This window comes from Leptonychotes weddellii, unplaced genomic scaffold, assembly GCF_054177405.1.
Source record: "Leptonychotes weddellii isolate Sample4059 unplaced genomic scaffold, ASM5417740v2 HiC_scaffold_9969, whole genome shotgun sequence".
In the NCBI taxonomy this organism is placed as follows: domain Eukaryota; kingdom Metazoa; phylum Chordata; class Mammalia; order Carnivora; family Phocidae; genus Leptonychotes; species Leptonychotes weddellii.
Window position 1 is genome coordinate 1 of NW_028072125.1, and position 7,746 is coordinate 7,746.

Sequence of the window (7,746 nt, forward strand, 5' to 3'; positions counted from 1 at the left end):
TTGGAAAACAGTGTGGAGGTTCCTCAAAAATTTAAAAATAGAGCTACCCTATGACCCAGCAATTGCACACCAGGGTATTTACCCCAAAGACACAGATGTAGTGAAAAGAAGGGCCATATGCACCCCAATGTTCAGAGCACCAATGTCCGCAATAGCCAAACTGTGGAAAGAGCCGAGATGCCCTTCAACAGATGAATGGATAAAGAAGATGTGGTCCATATATACAATGGAATATTACTCAGCCATCAGAAAGGATGAATACCCAACTTTTACATCAACATGGATGGGACTGGAGGAGATTATGCTAAGTGAAATTGGTCAAGCAGAGAAAGTCAATTATCATAGGGTTTCACTTATTTGTGGAACAGAAGGAATAACATGGAGGACATTAGGAGAAGGAAGGGAAAAATGGGCGGGGGGAATTGGAGGGAGAGATGAACCATGAGGGACTATGGATCTGAGAATCAAACAGGGTTTTAGAGGCGAGGGAGGAGGGGGGATTAGTTAGCCTGGTGATGGGTATTAAAGAGGGCACATACTGCATGGAGCACTGGGTGTTATACGAAAACAATGGATCGTGGATCACTACATCAAAAACTAATGATGTATTGTATGGTGACTAACATAACATAATAAAATTTTAAAAAAAGGTTTAATTTTGAAGAATGTAAATTTAATATTATTTGATATTTCAGTATGATTTGTTTTGTTGAGTAAAATTCAAGTAATTTAAAATTTACCATTAAAAAAAATGTACAATTCAGTAGCACTTAGTACACTCCCAGAGTTGTACAACCATCACCTCCATTTCTAAAATATATTCATCACCCCAAAAGTAAATATTGTAAGCACTAACAGTCCCTTGCAATGCCCTGTGAACTTCAGGATGAACTTTTCCATTTCTAAAAAACGTTGCAACATTGATACGGATTCTATTGAATCTGTAGACATCTTTGGGTAATTATTGCCATCTTAATAATATTCAGCCTTTTAAACCATGAATATAGAATGTTTTCCCATTTACTTAGGGTCTTTCATTTATTCCAACATTTTTTTGTAGCTTTCCGTGTACAAGTCTTGAACCTCCTTGGGTTAATTTATTCCTAACATTTTGTTCATATTTTTTACGTTTATGTTCATAAAAATACTGGTCTAAAATTTTCTCATAATGGCTTTATCTGGTTTTGTTATCATTGTGATGGTGGCTTCATAAGATTATTTAGGTAGTATTCCTTACTTTTCTCCTTTTGGAAGAATTTACAAAGAATTCTTGTTAATTCTTACTTAAATGGTTGGGAGAATTCACCAGTAAAGCCATCTGGTCTAGGCTTTTCATTTTGGGGAATTTTTATCTGATTCATTGTCTTTGCCTTTGATAGGTCTGTTCAACTTTATTTATTCTTCAGTTACTTTTGTTGTTTGTATGTCTCCAGGAATTTGTCACTTTCATCTACATTATCCAGTTTGTTGGTGTACAATTGGTCATAGTATTTTCTTACAGTCCTTTGTAATTCAGTGTGTGTGTGTGTGTGTGAGAGTGTGTGCATGTGCCTACCACCACACATACAAAAATAATGGTGTTATAGCAACCACTACAGGCAGAATTACTAACTTAACTCCCTTATATAATTCCTATCACTCATAGACCTGTCCCTGGAGGTGCAGGAGCAAGGACACAGAAATGTCACTTTGAGTTTAAATCAGGCGAAGATGCTGCTGAACTGGGATGTGGTGCACGAATCTGGTGACTCAGGTACTGGCTGAGATGGGGGGAAGGTTACAAGATGCCCAAGGATGTGACAAACAGGGAACTGAAGATTAAAGGGAAGATGTGGTTAGTGGGACCACAGAGTCCATCTGAGGAAGAAGGGGTGTTGGGCACCCCAAGGTATCAACATTGGCCTCATCCTGCAGGTCCTTCTGTGGTGGGTCTCATCTCCACTCCAGGGATGGGCAAGTTGTTGGCTGAGGCCCGCCTGGTCCTGGAGTCTGAGAAGCAGGCAGTTCTGCATGGGGCACACAAGGGTGTGCTGCAAGGAGTCTCCTCTGTCCTGGTCTCAAATGTCATCTCTGCCTTTATGAGCAACTGGGACACCCAGAACCTCAGCTCTCCCATCACCTTCATCTTCTCCCACCACGTGAGTGCTGTTGAGATGGTGCTGTGGCTGTGGAAGGAGCCTGGGTCCTGGGCACAGCCTTGCTGCCTAGCTCAGTCTTGAGGTTCTGGGGGGCTCCCTCCTGGGTGCATCATTCCAAAGAAAGCCCTTTGCAAGCCAGCTTTGGATAAGCATTTCTGAGCACCAGGACCACCAGCTCCCACCTACACTCGCTTCCTACAGTAGATGACCCCTGGACCAATTCAAAAGGTGTTCTGTGCCTTCTGGGATCACACTCTGGATGGATATGGTCATTGGTCCACCACAGGTTGCAGGATGGTGGCCACTGGAGACATCAGCACCACCTGCCAGTGCACCCACCTCAGCAGCTTTGCTGTCCTCTTGACTCACTGTGATGTGCAGGTGAGAGCCCTGAGAGGGGTTGCGTTCCATGCCTATTGCTCTGTAACATACTTCCTCACATGTAGGGGCTTTAAAAAAACAGAAATTTATATCTTGTGTTTCTTTGCTTGGGCATGGTGGTGCTGAGTTGCTGTTCTGGGTCTTACAAGCCTGAAGTCAGCCAGATCTGCATTCTCCTCTGTGGCTCAGGTTCCCCCTGTGAGCTCCCTGGTTGCTGGCAGGATTCAGTTCCTTGCAGTTGTAGGAGTAAGGTTCCACTTTCTAGCTAGCTGAGAGCAGAGGACCATGCTCAGCTCCTAGGAGCTACCTGCATTCCTTCTTTCACAGGCCCTCACACAGGTATCAGCATTCCTATTTCTTTTTAAAGTTTTTATTTATATTGAATTTAGTTAACATATATTGTATATTAGTTTCAGGGATAGAGTTTAGTGATTCATCAGTTGCATACAACACTCAGTGCTCATTACATGAAATGCCCTCCTTAATGCCCATCACCCAATTACCCCATTCCCCCACCCACCTCCCCTCCAGCAACTCTTGGTTTGTTTCCTATAGTTAAGAGTATCTTATAGTTTACCTCCCTCTCTATTTTCATCTTATTTTTTCCTCCCATTCCCCTATGTTCATCTGTTTTGTTTCTTAAATTCCACGTATGAATGAAATAATATGGTATTTTTTTTTTCGACTGACTTATTTCACTTTGCATAATACCCTCTAGTTCCATCCATGTTGTTGCAATGGGAAGATTTCATTCTTTTTGAGGGCTGTGTAATATATATACCACATCTTTTAAAAAATTTTTATATTATTTTTATTAAATTAATTAACATATAGTGTATTATTAGTTTCAGAGGTAGAGGTCAGTGGTTCATCAGTTGCATATAACACCCAGTGTTCATTACATCACGTGCCCTCCTTAATGCCCACCATCCTGTTACCACACCCCCCCCACCCACCTCCCCTCCAGCAACCCTCAGTTTGTTTCCAATAGTCAAGTGTCTCTTATGGTTTGTCTCCCTCTCTGATTTCAACTTACTCTATTTTTCCTTCCCTTCCCCTATGATCCTGTTTTGTTTCTTATTCCACATATGAGTGAAATGATATGATAATTGTATTTCTCTGATTGACTTATTTTGCTTAGCATAATTCCCTCTGTTCCATCCACAGTATTGCAAATGGTAAGATTTTATTATTTTTTTTAAAGATTTTATTTATTTATTTTGAGAGAGAGAGAGAGAGAGATCACGAGCAGAGGGGAAGGGCAGAGGGAGAATAAGGCTCCTCACTGAGCAGGGACTCTGATGCGGGACTCGATCCCAGGACCCTGAGATCATGACCCGAGCCAAAGGCAGACGCTTAACCAACTGAGCCACGCAGGCACCGAAGATTTCATTTTTTGATGGCTGAGTAATATTCCATTGTGTTTGTGTGTATGTGTGTGTGTGTGTTTGTATGTGTGTGTATGTGTGTATACCGCATCTCCTTTATCCATTCATCTGTCGACAAACATCTTAGCTCTTTCCATATTTTGGCTACTGTGGACATTACTGCCTAAACATTGGGCGTGCATGTGACCTTTCAGATCACTATGTTTCTATCCTTTGGATAAATACCTAGATGTGCAATTCATGGGACATAGGGTACCTCTATTTTTAACTTTTTGAGGACATTCCATACTGTTTTCCAGAGAGGCTGCACCAGTTTGCATTCCCACTAACAGTGTAAGAGGGTTCCCATATCTCCGCATCCTCACCAACATCTGTTGTTTCCTGAGTTGTTAATTTTAGCCATTCTTACTGGTGTGAGGTAGTATCTCATTGTGGTTTTGATTTCTGTTTTCCTGATTCCAAGTGATGTTGAGCATTCTTCATGTGTCTGTTGGCCATTTGTATGTCTTCTTTGGAGAAATGTTTGTTCATGTCTTCTGCCCATTTCTAGACTGGATTTTTGGGTGTTGAGTTTGATAAGTTCTTTATAGATTTTGGATACTAGTCCTTTATCTGATATTTCATTTGGAAATACCTTCTCCCATTCCATAGGTTGCCTTTTAGTTTTGTTGACTGTTTTCATTGTTGTGCAAAAACTTTTTATCCTGATGAAATCCCAGTAGTTCATTTTTGGTTTTGTTTCTCTTGCCTTTGGAGATGTGTCTCGCAAGAAGTCAATGTGGCCAAAGTCAAAGAGGTTGCTATCTGTGTTCTTCTCTAGGATTTTGATGGATTCTTGTCTCACATTTATGTCTTTATTCCATTTTGAGTTTTTTTGTGTATGGTGTGAGAGAATGGTCCAGTTTCATTCTTCTGCATGACGCTGTCCAATTTTCTCACACCCTTTGTTTAAGAGACTGTCTTCTTCCCACTGGATATTCTTTCCAGCTTTGTCAAAGATTAGTTGACCATAGAGTTGAGGGTGCATTTCTGGGTTCTCTATTCCAGTGTACCAGCATATTTATCCAGAGGACAGCAGAAGTTCCCTCCCCTCAAATGCTCAATCTTTGAATCTTTTTCTCCAGGAAGTGTTCAGGGCTTTTGAGAACTCACTGATCAGGCCAGGCCTACAAGGATAAAATCCCTCTCTTAAAGTCAACTGATATAGGACCTGAATTCCATCTGCAAAATCCCTTCACAGCAGCACAAATTGGCATTTAACTGAAAATCTTGAAGAGGCGTGTGTACATCTTCTATCATTCATTGCCAAATTAGAATTCTGCTTATCACAGGGGTCTTCATGACAGGAAGGCTGTAGAAAGTGGCTCTAGGGGCTGTAGAGAGGAAGATTTGGTGGTGGCAGAGGTCAAAGGGGACCAGGAAAGCCATTGGGTGCAGGTGGGATAGGAACTATGTTTGCCTGTTCTGCTGGCCAGGTGAGCTGGTTGCTTCCTCTGGATCACCACGTCAAAGACTTAGGTGATCTGTAAAATAAAATAAACCCTTGTGAGCTCCAGGAGTTTCTCCTGAGTAAGGACTCTCCTATCCCTCAATTTTTATGGGACCTGAATTAATAAGGTCAGAATCCCATAGAATTTTAGCATTCTGAACCTGGAGGAATTTCCCGAATAACATAACAAATTTACTTGGTTCCCCTATTCTTGATGTTGCTATGTCAAAAAATGAAAAAAAAAAAATGTACTCCAGAACAGGAAAATGTGACTGTGATGTCTTCTTGCTTCTTTTTCCTGGGTCCCAGGAGGAGGATACGGTGCTGGCTGTGATCAGCTGTATAGGGCTGGGCCTCTCTCTGCTGTGCCTCTTCCTGGCAACCCTCACCTTCCTGCTGTGCAAAACCATCCAGAACACCAGCATCTCGATCCACTTGCAGCTCTCAATCTGCCTCTTCCTGGCCCACCTGCTCTTCCTCACAGCCATCGACCAGACTGAGATCAAGGTACTGACATTGTCATAGGGGAGCCTCTGCTCTGCCCCAGGGGATGCTCAGTTCATGGAGCCATCATGCATTGATACCTTGATAAAATGGCCTTGGGTCCCAGGGAAATTTTGAAGGGTAAGTAGCCTATTTCACATTGATAAAACTAGATAAAAAACTTCTTTTGACAACTCCTTTAAGTTGAGAGTTCTCCCCTGTGGTAAGGTATGGGAAGGGTCCTGGGGTCACCCTCCTCCCTGACAATCCCTCCTGGTGACATCTTTCTCCTCCCCCAGGTGCTGTGCGCCATCATTGCGGGTGCCCTACACTATCTCTACCTGGCGTCCTTCACCTGGATGCTGCTGGAGGGTCTGAATCTCTTCCTCACTGCACGCAACCTGACGGTGGTCAACTACTCCAGTGTGAGCAGGGTCATGAAGAAGCTCATGTTCCCCGTGGGCTATGGAGTCCCAGCTATAATTGTGGCCATTTCTGCTGCATCCAGGCCTCACCTTTATGGAACACCCACCCAGTAAATGCAATTTCCCTACATGATCATGGCCAGCACTAGAACCAGAGTAGCATTTTTTATTATGCCCAAGCATAATACAGAGAAGACACATGAAGCAATAATCCTTAGGATCTTTCTGGTGGAAAATTATAATAATTAAGCAGCGTATGCAAACAATGAATCATGGAACACTACATCAAAAACTAATGATGTAATGTAAGGTGATTAACATAACATAATAATAAAATAAATAAAATCTGAGAAAAAAAAATTAAGCAGCATGTCTTTAGACCTCTGTCCTTTGAATAGCAAAACAGTAGTGAAAAGAATTGCTTAGGACATCATTTAAAAAAAATCTAATCTACTTCTTTTTACAAATCCTTTAAGATGCTCAAATGTTTTTATTTGGAAAAGTAGAGTTGATTTAAATAATGAAGTAATAGGTTGCCTCATAGTTTACAAGGTACTTTATGCCATGCATTTTCTACCCATTTTTATATGTGGTAACTCAATCCTCACACTAATACTATGAAGTATGTATAGTTTTTGCTCCATTTTTTTTTTAGTATTTATTTATTTATATTGAGAGAGAGAGAGAGTACATGACAGGGGGGAGGGTCAGAGGGAGAAGCAGACTGCTGAGCAGGGAGCCCGATGCGGGACTCGATCCTGGAACTCCAGGATCATGACCTGAGCCGAAGGCAGTCGCTTAACCAACTGAGCCACCCAGGTGTCCTTTTGCCCCATTTTGTTAAATATTAAATTCTTTCTTTAAAAAAATTTTTAAAATTTTATAATGTTATGTTAGTCACCATACAATACATCATTAGTTTTTGATGTGGTGATCCATGATCCATTGTTTTCGTACAACACCCAGTGCTCCATGCAGTATGTGCCCTCCTTAATACCCATCACCTGGCTAACCAATCTCCCCTCCCCCCTCCCCTCTAAAACCCTGTTTGTTTCCCAGAGTCCATAGTCTCTCACGGTTCATCTCTCTCTCCGATTCCCCCCCCTTCATTTCTCCCTTCCTTCTCCTAATGTCCTCCATGCTACTCCTTATGTTCCACAAATGAGTGAAACCCTATGATAATTGACTTTCTCTGCTTGACTTATTTCATTTAGCATAATCTCCTCCAGTCCCATCCATGTTGATGTAAAAGTTGGTATTCATCCTTTCTGATGGCTAAGTAATATTCCATTGTATATATGGACCACATCTTCTTTATCCATTCATCTGTTGAAGGGCATCTCGGTTCTTTCCACAGTTTGGCTATTGCAGACATTGCTGCTATGAACATTGGGGTGCATATGGCCCTTCTTTTCACTACATCTGTATCTTTGGGGTAAATA

General features: G+C 41.7%; 1 pseudogene across 1 annotated transcript; it reads left to right on the forward strand.

Moving 5' to 3' along the window:
- The first annotated feature begins 1,645 nt into the window (after window positions 1-1,645).
- LOC115942595 (adhesion G protein-coupled receptor E2-like) lies at window positions 1,646-6,627 on the forward strand (annotated as a pseudogene). Its single transcript, XR_014142801.1, has 5 exons — window positions 1,646-1,753; window positions 1,915-2,138; window positions 2,340-2,519; window positions 5,706-5,903; window positions 6,179-6,627. The product of XR_014142801.1 is annotated as an adhesion G protein-coupled receptor E2-like (transcript).
- Window positions 6,628-7,746: the final 1,119 nt, after the last annotated feature.